The 12,894-nt window shown below is 46.8% G+C and overlaps 1 pseudogene; it reads right to left on the bottom strand.

The window, feature by feature from the left end:
* Nucleotides 1–2,460: 2,460 nt before the first annotated feature.
* LOC116364448 (axin-2-like) lies at nucleotides 2,461–12,764 on the bottom strand (annotated as a pseudogene).
* Nucleotides 12,765–12,894: the final 130 nt, after the last annotated feature.

Below are 12,894 nucleotides of genomic sequence, written 5' to 3'. Positions count from 1 at the left end.
ATGACGACAATACAATTTCTGTATTGATACAATACAATTTCTGTATCTCGAGGCCTCACTTCCTGTTTAGTACTGTTGTCGCGCCAACAGTCTTTGATCTCTCCTGTGACAGGCAACACAAGTAGCAGATTAACAGATGCTAGGTATCTGTGGAGGAATAACAACAGAGCGAGAGAGAGAGAGAGAGAGATGGACAGTCCGGGCTCAGGAGACAGAGAGATATCAGATAGGCACACAGGCTGGCCAAGTAATTATGGATGTGTATTGGTAAGAAACACCCAGTGCTCCAGTGATAATGATCACTGTCACTATTCATTCCCATGGACAGGGAATCAAGCACAGTATGGGAGAATGTAAGGGAAGAATTTAAATGCAAACAAATGTGTTGATTAGATGGATGATGATAAGAGGAGGATGAGGCGGAGATGGACGAGGAAGTGATGGAGGAAGAGGAGGATGAGGAAGAAGTGGAGATGGAAAAGGAGGAGGAGGAAGAGATGGAGGCGAAGGAGGAGGAGGAAGAGGAGATGGAGGAAGAAGCGATGGAGGAGGATGAGGTAGAGACGGAGGAGATGGAGGATGAAGAAGAGGAGATGGAAGAGGAGGATGATGATCTGGTGATATGACCTTCTGATTGAACAGATTTGGGTGTTGGGTTAAGGAATGAAGCATGCATGTCCTATACTTGAAAGAACAACACAATCACACCAACTGTCCTCCAATGTGCTCCATGAAACTTCCCACAGCAGGTTTCAATGATTCAATATGCCAGCTGCCCTCCATATTGAATAGCTACCGTATTCCACAGTAACCAGGGTTTTGAAAAGCAATTTGGAGGTTACCTAGTTTAGTCCAGGCTTTTTAAAAACTGACCCTATCCAAAATAGCCTTTCATACAAAGAGCAGTTCACTGAGTCTTGACTCCATAGAGCCTCTCTGAATACAGCAGCTTGCCTGTGAAGACAGAAAAAGACCTTCAAGTGTATTAAGTGACCTTTGCGGATGAAAGCTGTGAAAATGGTATTTGAACAATATTGTGATGCCCTTTCAATATGAAAGGCGGCGGTATAAGGGATGCTCTCAGCCAATGAATGCATAGGAAGAAGGAGAACGGCGTGTGTGTTGAGGAAGTGGTGATCATCCTCTAGTAATACAAGCCTACCATCCTAGCTGATGGGTATGTCAGATGTGCAGTGTGATGACAATCATCATGGCCCAATCTAAAGTGTTTAGAGAAAATAAATCAGTCAGAAATCATATCCCCACAATCCACTCATTAAAATACTAATTGTATTAATGTAAGAAATACACACACACACACACACACACAGAGAGAAGGGCTATAGTGGTCAAATTAGAGCGGTGTATTCATTTCCAGCAGGGAGCATATTAAAAGCTGATAATAGGAACACATATGACAGATTTCTCTCTGGGTCCTGAGAGCTCCAGCAGCCCACCACAGCAGTGTGTGAGCTCAGGGGTACTCAACCTAATCCTCCAGTTATCTCCAGGAGGTCCCTCCTGCTTGCCCAGGACCCCCCACACCTCCCTGGGTAGAGGTAGAACTAGGAAAGGAAACGTGTGGACAAATGTCATTCAAAGATGTACATCCACAAGCCATCGTCTTCATGTTGACATGCCAAACTAGTGCTGGGCGATCAGTACTTTGTGAGGTCGGTTTGATAATTTTTTAATTATCAGAGTTTTCATTATTTTTCTAAAGATTAAATGCACTATTCATTGTGGGTTGAAGGATGTACCATAGAATAAAACAATGAATAAAATAAAGTCCCATGATGGCAGTGACTGACAATTACTTATTAACCACAAGTTATTCACATTTTCTTTTCAAATATGTTGTTTTATTTGAAGACTATTTAGTTCCAAGTCGTCTCATCTCTATAGAGCTGCTGCCTATACTGTCTGGCAAAATGACTGTTTTAGTAGTTCTTAGTATTTTCAGGTAGCGCATCGAAGCAAGTACTCCATGTATCCCTCGATCACGCATTCTTCAGTCTGTTATGCAGCAGGCGTAAAAGAGACAGACCAGACAAGTAGGCACGCACTGGATTATGGTCATTGTAGTTAATCATCACGTTTTCTGTGCAAAACTATGTAGAACACTGGCCTGCTGGAATCTACAACTCCCCACTACATCACACAGTTCAGACATGAACTGATTTATCTCTAGAGAATCTGCAGGGAAATATGAACAATGAGCTCATAGAAAAAACTACATTCAATAAAAATGATTGAACCAACTTTGGTCAATTAGTTGTTTAAATACCAAAAATAACCAATATTTCTGTTAATCGGTCAGCACTAACACCTTTTGGGGATTTCAGGTCAAAACCACACACACACACACACACACACACCACGTCCCCAGTTTGTTACACAAGTCTGAACACACACACGATCCCATACACACTTGTAAAAAAGCAGAGTAGAGCATTCTCATTTCATTTGAAAAATATAACATTTTAATAAAGGCTACATCTCTTTATAATAATAATGACATTAATTAAAGTACCGAGGCATCTTTCCAATGGAGCTCTACAGAATAGAATGCATCATTTACAGTTTTAATACAAGTGGAACTAAAACACAAAAGCCATGAAAAATAGAAAACAAACGTGATTACAAGGAGATGGTAAAAAGGCATAGTAATAAAATCTCTTTTGAACATAAGCCCCTTGTGAAAACCAAGGGAGTATAATACCCCGATAACAGGGTAGTAACATGGTAAAGGGACCCATGTAGGCACAGCTACTGTACTCAGTTAAACACTACGGCTTCCTCTCAAACGCCACCCTATTCCCTATGGAGTGCACTACTCTTGCCCTGGTCATAGGGAATAGGGTTCCATTTGAGACGCAGCATCGTAGTGTGTGTTAGCATCATAACCTCTTCCTGTGTCAAGGGTCAACAAGACACACAGGAGAGACTGGTCAATTCAACACAATCAGAGGTGTAAGTACCACTAACATTTGTGGGCGGACAAAAACATTTTTTGGGAGGGGGGGGGGGGCTAGTCTCCCAAAGGCAGACATACTCATTAGGACACGTATCAGAACTGGTTTTGCTAAACAAAATGACAATGTGCGTTTCTTATCGGACAGATCCAGGAAAGGTAGTCCCTCCCCGTTTGTCAGTTTCCTTCCTTTCGGCCTAATGAATACACCACTAGATCTGTCGTTCTGCTCACAAGCCTGGACATCAAGGAATGAGGGGTGGCTATACACAAAACAACTGTTGAGCTTGGCTGGTATAGATTCATTTGGTGGACTTGTCTTTAACAGGTGTAAATCTGTGTTAGCATGTTTCTGCAATTTGGGGTAGTTTGGTGCTCTGGGCCAGTTTAGGGCCAGTTCGGGGGTAGTTTGGTGCTCTGGGCCAGTTTAGGGCCAGTTCGGGGGTAGTGTTGTCCTAAGTGTGGGCTCGTTCCCTGTGCAAAGCCTGGGCAACAAAACAAAGGCACTGAGAGATGAGACTACAGGGCTGTGGTACCTGCGCTATACCACACTGTGAAGTTAGGGCAGGAAGTCACTGATCAGAACAGAAAACACTGCCACAGGATTAGTTGACAAGGCAGGAAAGTGGAGGGTGGAAAACTAAATACTTTGCATTTGAAATATTGGAGATGACATCTCCCAATTCTCCAAGCAGCTTGTCCATCCACAGGACTATGGGGAGAGGAGTGACATTTCAATAAATTATTTATAAACTCTTTACATTTATCAAAAAAATCATTATATGTCTATCTGCATATACATCTAGGGTTGTTGGTAGAGGCAGGCTCAGATAGGGCACCAGTCCCAACTTTCACCTCTCAACCTTTCACCTCTAGCAGTCTCTCAGGTATCAGAGGTCCCCGCCTACTCCCTCAGACAGTGGTCATTCAATTCACGTATAGTTTCTGGAATCCAACACCCGTATCCAAACCCAACCCACAGTCCACCATTTTCTCCTCTCATCTCCAAGACGAGATGTTGTTAAATTGTCCTGTAAAGTCAACTGTTGATGGCTACTCCTCTACTCCTCGACTCCACTACTCCTCGACTCCACTACCCCTCGACTCCACTACCCCTCGACTCCACTCTCCATCCTTCATTGGCCAAGCTTCTTCAACAGAATCTCCAGTCCTCAGTCCTTAGCTATAAGACTGTCTGGTGGAACAGGGGGGTGGTGTCCATGGAGAGTTTCTGTTATACATTCCTCTGGTACTTCTGGAAGGGCATCAGTCCATCCTCTCCACCTTGCCCAGGATCTTCCCCTGGTACCTGGGCAGAACAGAGCTGTCATCCAACACCTCCTCGAACACAGCTCCACACTTAAACTCATCACTGGCCCTCTTGAAGTAGTACCTGTAACCCAGGAGGGGAGAGAGGGGGTTAGTGACAACATGTCAATCATCTGTACAGTACAGCCAACACAACCAGACCAGACCTGGATTACATGGAACAGTACTCTATCCAACACATACGTGGAACAGTACTCTATCCAACACATACGTGGAACAGTACTATTGAACAGTACTCTATCCAACACATACGTGGAACAGTACTCTATCCAACACATACGTGGAACAGTACTCTATCCAACACATACGTGGAACAGTACTATTGAACAGTACTCTATCCAACACATACGTGGAACAGTACTATTGAACAGTACTCTATCCAACACATACGTGGAACAGTACTATTGAACAGTACTCTATCCAACACATACGTGGAACAGTAAAATATCCAACACATACATGGAACAGCACTATTGAACAGTACTATATCCAACACATACGTGGAACAGCACTATTGAACAGTATGCTATCCAACACATACGTGGAACAGTACTATTGAACAGTACTATATCCAACACATACGTGGAACAGTACTATTGAACAGTACTATTGAACAGTACTCTATCCAACACATACGTGGAACAGGACTATTGAACAGTACTATATCCAACACATACGTGGAACAGCACTATTGAACAGTACTATATCCAACACATACATGGAACAGCACTATTGAACAGTATGCTATCCAACACATACGTGGAACAGTACTATTGAACAGTACTCTATCCAACACATACGTGGAACAGTACTATTGAACAGTACTATATCCAACACATACGTGGAACAGTACTCTATCCAACACATACGTGGAACAGTACTATTGAACAGTACTCTATCCAACACATACGTGGAACAGTACTATTGAACAGTACTATATCCAACACATACGTGGAACAGTACTCTATCCAACACATACGTGGAACAGTACTATTGAACAGTACTCTACCCAACACATACGTGGAACAGCACTATTGAACAGTACTCTATCCAACACATACGTGGAACAGTACTATTGAACAGTACTCTATCCAACACATACGTGGAACAGTACTCTATCCAACACATACGTGGAACAGTACTATTGAACAGTACTATATCCAACACATACGTGGAACAGTACTCTATCCAACACATACGTGGAACAGTACTATTGAACAGTACTCTATCCAACACATACGTGGAACAGTACTATTGAACAGTACTATATCCAACACATACGTGGAACAGTACTCTATCCAACACATACGTGGAACAGTACTATTGAACAGTACTCTACCCAACACATACGTGGAACAGCACTATTGAACAGTACTCTATCCAACACATACGTGGAACAGTACTATTGAACAGTACTCTATCCAACACATACGTGGAACAGTACTCTATCCAACACATACGTGGAACAGTACTATTGAACAGTACTATATCCAACACATACATGGAACAGCACTATTGAACAGTATGCTATCCAACACATACGTGGAACAGTACTATTGAACAGTACTCTATCCAACACATACGTGGAACAGTACTATTGAACAGTACTCTATCCAACACATACGTGGAACAGTACTATTGAACAGTACTCTATCCAACACATACGTGGAACAGTACTATTGAACAGTACTCTATCCAACACATACGTGGAACAGTACTATTGAACAGTACTCTATCCAACACATACGTGGAACAGTACTCTATCCAACACATACGTGGAACAGTAATATATCCAACACATACGTGGAACAGCACTATTGAACAGTACTCTATCCAACACATACATGGAACAGCACTATTGAACAGTATGCTATCCAACACATACGTGGAACAGTACTATTGAACAGTACTCTATCCAACACATACGTGGAACAGTACTATTGAACAGTACTCTATCCAACACATACGTGGAACAGTACTATTGAACAGTACTCTATCCAACACATACGTGGAACAGTACTATTGAACAGTACTCTATCCAACACATACGTGGAACAGTACTATTGAACAGTACTATATCCAACACATACGTGGAACAGTACTCTATCCAACACATACGTGGAACAGTACTATTGAACAGTACTCTACCCAACACATACGTGGAACAGCACTATTGAACAGTACTCTATCCAACACATACGTGGAACAGTACTATTGAACAGTACTCTATCCAACACATACGTGGAACAGTACTATTGAACAGTACTATATCCAACACATACGTGGAACAGGACTATTGAACAGTACTCTATCCAACACATACATATATTCAGCAAGCTACACAATGAAGATAATGTCATGTGGATGATCTGGTTTAACCTCAGGTTGTGTGTGTGTGTGCGCGCCGTGTGTCTCTTTAACTTCATTAAGCCCTACTCCCCTACCCCAGATAAAGGAGCCATTGTGCAAGGGGCCAGAGAAGACTGCCACTGAGGTCAGAGGTCAAGAGCTAGCCTCCCCCAGCCCTTTGGACTCTTGAGGGGAGGAGAGACAAACTCCTGTGATCTACAATGCACCAACAACACTTCACACTCAACTAACCGTCAGACTGAACCAATGGCTTCTGTATTATAGGGGTGGTCTTTGATAGTCTCGGGTTCTACAAGGGCTTATTGGATATAAGAGGGTCTGGTCTGGACCAATTCAAAATCCACCCGTTTCCTCTCATCAGTCCTGCCCTGGTAGTGAGCTACTCCGGCTCCTGACTAACTGGTTATCATTAGGCCCTCAGTGAAAGGACCCTTCATATAAAGAAGGCTCAGATTTTGGGTGCCTGCAAGTCTGCCTGTTATAAACCCTGACACACACATATTTTCTCCTAGTCACTGCCTTTCCCTCTGTGAGAGGTATATAGGACGCAGTAGAAGGGTCCCGGTAGGCAGCCAGGGAGGGGGCGGGGTCATCTAATCTAAGCAGCCAACCACCTGAGGGGGGACCTCTTCCTGTCAGCCATGATGACTACACTGGCCCTGTTAATGACCCCCTTTACCCCCCAAAACTACCTCCCTTCTTTTTAGAGGAAGAGGAACCAGCGGGGGAGGAAGGGTAAGTGCTCTATACCTTAGCCATTCACTCTGTAATGGAAAAAGGCCTCATTTTGCCCATGTGTGGGGTGGTGCACGGCGTGCGCCTTGGAATTCCTAAAGCTTGTGTTTTACGAGAGAGCTGACAAAGTCATACAAACAATGCTCGTAAAAATGAGGAAAAACTTTTTTTTTAAACAAAAAAAGTATTCTCAAACACACACAAAGGGTGTTCACTAATAAAAACCAGTCTCCATTTGAAACACAGGAAGAGTTCACTAAACGGGGTGCAACAGGGTCTCACACAGCTTCCATTAAATCAGAACAACAATACTCTGACTGGGGAAATAATCATTGTTCTCTGGCGAGACAAGTATGAACTGGGTAAATAAGAGGACATGAAAGAGGAACTAAGACACGCTAGATAATTGGAGCCTTATTTCTGAGAAGGGGCTCTATCCTTCTCCCAAAAACTTCAAAGGAGCACGGATCTTATTTGCTCAAAGAGGGAATGAGAGAGAGAGAGAGAAATAACTATTTCCATTGGAACATGTTTTATGTGGCAGAATTTTCAGTGTGCAACATCTGGCAGCAATATTGTCTGGCAGGGCCGGGCCGTACTGTTCTTTGTTGAACACAAGCCATGTTCAAATGACCCAACGCCCCCCCCCCCCCCCCCTGCTACTGCTATTAAAGCCATAAGCTTTGAATCCCCCTATCCTCCCCTCTAACAACGTGAATGGTTAGAGAGAAAGACAAGACAATCAACTACATAGACAAGAGAGAGGATGTCCACTATGCAGCCCTGCTTCTCACGCCTTAGACCCTAGGTTCTTGTGACCGGACCAGGAAAAGTGTTCCCTTGCTCCATGGCCTAGAGTGTTCCCTTGCTCCATGGCCTAGAGTGTTCCCTTGCTCCATGGCCTAGAGTGTTCCCTTGCTCCATGGCCTAGAGTGTTCCCTTGCTCCATGGCCTAGAGTGTTCCCTTGCTCCATGGCCTAGAGTGTTCCCTTGCTCCATGGCCTAAAAGAGAAACTGTGTGTGATGCATTCCCATCATATCCCTACAAACCATCTGTACTAGTTATGAACCAATGCTTGACTCTTGATACCATTCTTGTACTCCAGATCACAATGGAACAGAGTTCTCATCTAAAGTGCTTTGGACACACCTCTAATAGTGAACAGGAACTGTAGTATCCCAAACAAGCATGTCCTTCATTTAACAACGCGCCATTCAAACAAACCAAGCCTGAAATATGACTAATACATTTCTCAGAAAATGATGCTGACGTGTAAACCCAAACTACAGTGTGTGTTATTCTATGTGTTACTTTAACGTGCACTTCAACGTGCGCATCCTTAAAGCAGGCTGCCTGATAGCATCAGTGAGGAATTTGCACGGCTGGCCGTTTGTGTGAGTCTTTGTTGGTTGAAATGAAAGGGGCCGGGTTCAAAGGCGTGCGTATTAAGTGTGCCTCGCCATGGAAATCAATACCAGATGGGACCCAAAACACTCCTCACTTCAAATTCTCTCCCTCCCTCTTTCCTGCAACCCCCCCCCCCCCATCCCCCCCACCAGTCTCTCATTCTCTCATTCTCTCCTCTTCCTTCGTTTTAACCACAAACACAGGCATATGAAGTCAATACTCCAACTCATGTGAGCATTCAGCCCAACAGAATAGAGTCGAGAGAGTTAGAGGCGGGTAGCCTAGTGGATAGAGTCTGGTAGCCTAGTGGTTAGAGTCTGGTAGCCTACTGGTTAGAGGCGGGTAGCCTAGTGGTTAGAGGCGGGTAGCCTAGTGGTTAGAGGCGGGTAGCCTAGTGGTTAGAGGCGGGTAGCCTAGTGGTTAGAGGCGGGTAGCCTAGTGGTTAGAGGCGGGTAGCCTAGTGGATAGAGTCTGGTAGCCTAGTGGATAGAGGCGGGTAGCCTAGTGGTTAGAGGCGGGTAGCCTAGTGGTTAGAGGCGGGTAGCCTAGTGGTTAGAGGCGGGTAGCCTAGTGGTTAGAGGCGGGTAGCCTAGTGGTTAGAGGCGGGTAGCCTAGTGGTTAGAGGCGGGTAGCCTAGTGGATAGAGTCTGGTAGCCTAGTGGATAGAGTCTGGTAGCCTAGTGGATAGAGTCTGGTAGCCTAGTGGATAGAGTCGGGTAGCCTAGTGGATAGAGTCGGGTAGCCTAGTGGATAGAGTCGGGTAGCCTAGTGGATAGAGGCGGGTAGCCTAGTGGTTAGAGGCGGGTAGCCTAGTGGTTAGAGGCGGGTAGCCTAGTGGTTAGAGGCGGGTAGCCTACTGGTTAGAGGCGGGTAGCCTACTGGTTAGAGGCGGGTAGCCTACTGGTTAGAGGCAGGTAGCCTACTGGTTAGAGGCAGGTAGCCTAGTGGTTAGAGCATTGGGCCAGAAACTGAAAGGTTGCTGGATTGAATCCCTAAGCTGACAAGGTAAATATCTGTTGTTCTGCCCCTGAACAGGCAGTTAACCCACTGTTCCTAGGCCGTCATTGTAAATAAGAATTTGTTCTTAACTGACTTGCCTAGTTAAATAAAGATTAAATACCAGCTGGGGAGGAGATCTGTGAAACTAATGGAGCTATGAAGACACTTTGTGGGTGGCTGTTTTTCTAGTGTGTGTTCTTACCAAGATGATCATAACAGTGACCTAGTGTGTGAGAATGTCAGACTGTGTATGCATGAGTCTCCCTTCTCCATACCTGTAGTGTCCCTTCTTGCGGAGCTGTTCTTTAAAGTGTCCCAGTGTGAGGCTGTGTGTCTTCATCCGCCTACGGTAGGGGATCTCCTCACCACAGAAGAAGTAGGTTACCTCTGTCTCACTCCCCATGGCTGGAGCAACATGGCAGCCTGTCGTCACCTGCAGCACCCTGTTGGTGTCTCTCAGTCTGAGGGGGAGAGGAGAGGTGTGAACACAGACCTTTACTTTCCCCTATAGAACACTATTATTAACAAGCTCGCTTGGTGGGTCGTAGCCATTGCTACACAGAAAGAGAGAAAGGGGACCAGGGCAGGAGTAAAGGCTGGTATATGATCTAGAAAAGACTGATGGTTGACTAGAGAGTAGATAACATCTGTCTAGAGAGAGGAGACAGGGGTGTGTGTGTTCTCTGCTCCCCTTCAGCCATGTCCAAGACTCTGTAGTGTTACTTCAGAAGGAGGGAGGTTAACTAGGGCCTGTTCTGTTCTACAACTGCTCTCTGAAGGTCAGACAATTCAGCACCATGAAAGACGGCTCTGCAGTCAGGGCGAAAGGACTACAACACACACACACACACCACAGAAAGATCAGGGAAAGAAAGAAAAAAAAACTGACAAGGTTGGCCTCTTGCAAATGGAACTTCACGTGTGTGTGAATGCATATCTTCCTCCTCCACATATGTAATATCATGTTAGTGAACAGAGGAGGAGGAGGAGGAGAGAGAGATGAGGAGGAGGAAGATGAGCAGAGAGATGAGAGGCGTACTCTTCTGTTTGGAGAGAAGCAGCAGGACCGGAGCCGGGACCGGGGGTGAGGGGGGACAGCACTGGACAGGGCCCACTCTGGACAGGCATAGGGTGGCACTTCTCTCTCTGGAGGCTGGATGTAGAGTGTCTGGTGGGGAGAACAGAATAGACCAACGTTATTACAGTACAATGTGGTAGTCCAGTCTCCGGCATCACACTATCTAACCGCAGACAGGTTTCAACAGCAGGAATCACAACGGTATAGTAAAACAACTGATCAATGCATGAGAGTGTGGATATGTACTCCACTGTCTACAGGGAAAACAACAGCCAACGGTTTAGTATCAACCTCTGTCTGGGTCGGCGTGCGGCTCCTACCTCTGTTTGGGGGGTTTGGAGACGGAGGCCTCCTCTAGTCTGCGACAGGCCTCCTCCAGCTGGGACAGGGTGTTGGGCGGGGGCAGGGGGGGCATGGCCGGGTCCTGGATGAAGGGATGGGCGGGCTGGTGGGCACGGAGATGGGCGCTGGCACCTCCGCCGCCCCACGTGTGTGTCTGGTTGGACGCCGCTCCACCGCCATACGCCTTCTTAGTGCTCTGGGTACTGTTGGACGAAGATAAAAACAGCCAATCAGCATGGAGAATGGAAGGAAGCGGGAGGAGTCAATTGTGGGGAATGTTGGGAAATGTACTTTGCAAGCATGTAAAATGACTATGGGATGCAATTGTGAAACAAAATGATGAAAATTGTGTTTAAATGTACTGAGAGGACTACAATAAATAAGTTGCAATGAAAGGAAAACAAGTGAAGGGAAATGTAGCTCTGAGGCATTGGGAGAGGACTACGACAGGAAGTGGAGAGGCTAGACTGCCCTACCTGTGGGGTTTGTGGTGCTTGCCCTGCCGGTCACTCTCCAGGATCCACTGCCACACGTTCTGGGAGCGGTCTGTGCTGTCGCTGGGTCGCTGGAGGGGCACGACCTCACCCCCCTCTGCTGCCCCCTCCTCAGCCCCCGACCGACAACCCCCTCGGGAAAGGGAACCGGAGCGCCCCATATTGGACTCTGCGGGACTGCTGCCACAGGACACCATCTCCCTGCCCAGGCTGCGACTGCGTGGGTAAGGGGGACCCCCCTCCGCCCTCCAGACCGCACCGGACACAGACACAACACCCTCTGGGCTGCCTCTCTCTCCATCTGCTCCTTGCTCTTGGAACCGGCGTGGTGGTGGATGTAGTGGTGGTGGATGTGCTTGGTGCTGCTGCTGGGCCTGCCCAGGGAGAGGGCCCTTCCTGGGGTGAAACCTACTGAGAAGCCCCCTAAGCTGGAGGAGCCACTGGGGCTGGAGGCCCCGGGTGAGACCAGGGGCTTGAGACCGGGGCCTCCCCGGGAAAGAGTCCTGTGCTCTGGAGAGCGGGAGCGGGGTGAATGGCGGGCCACGGTGGAGGGGGGACTGGCAGCCAGGGGTCTTTAGGACACGGGACAGGTGGTCGTCCAGAATGGCCTGGGGGTCCTCGTCGTTGGAGCCGGTGGGCTGGAGGGACAGGGGGTGGGGGGAGAGCAGGGGGGCACTACTGCCGGGCACCTCAGCCTCGTCCCTCTCCTCCTCCTACACACAGCCAGAACAGAACGGTTAAGTCAGGACAGATCTCAATGACAAACATACCCACATGGGCAGGAAAGAAGAACAGTATTGAATGACACAATCAAGGAAACCATTAGACCATTGCCATAGACCTCTGAGATAAGGATTCCCACATCTAGAAATCCAACTACTAGTTAATTCACACCTCTTGCATCTGCTGCAGCCTCTCCTCCAGGGAACTCATGGTCTCCTGTTCTCTTTTCAGACGCTCCAGACGAGAGATGAGCTGAGACGCAAACGCTGCCGGCTCTACCGGAGTCATCTCCTTAGGACATCTCTGTGTCCGCTATGGAGAGAGAGAAAGGGATGGCGAGAGAGAGAGAGGGATGGAGAGAGGGATGGAGAGAGAGAGAGAGGGATGGAGAGAGAGAGAGAGAGAGAGGGGGGGGGAGAGGGATGGAGAGAGAGAGAGAGAG

This window comes from Oncorhynchus kisutch, unplaced genomic scaffold (genome assembly GCF_002021735.2).
Source record: "Oncorhynchus kisutch isolate 150728-3 unplaced genomic scaffold, Okis_V2 scaffold1077, whole genome shotgun sequence".
Classification (NCBI taxonomy): Eukaryota; Metazoa; Chordata; class Actinopteri; order Salmoniformes; family Salmonidae; genus Oncorhynchus; species Oncorhynchus kisutch.
The sequence above is the reverse complement of the archived record's forward strand: the minus strand, read 5'-3'. Positions and strand labels throughout refer to the sequence as shown.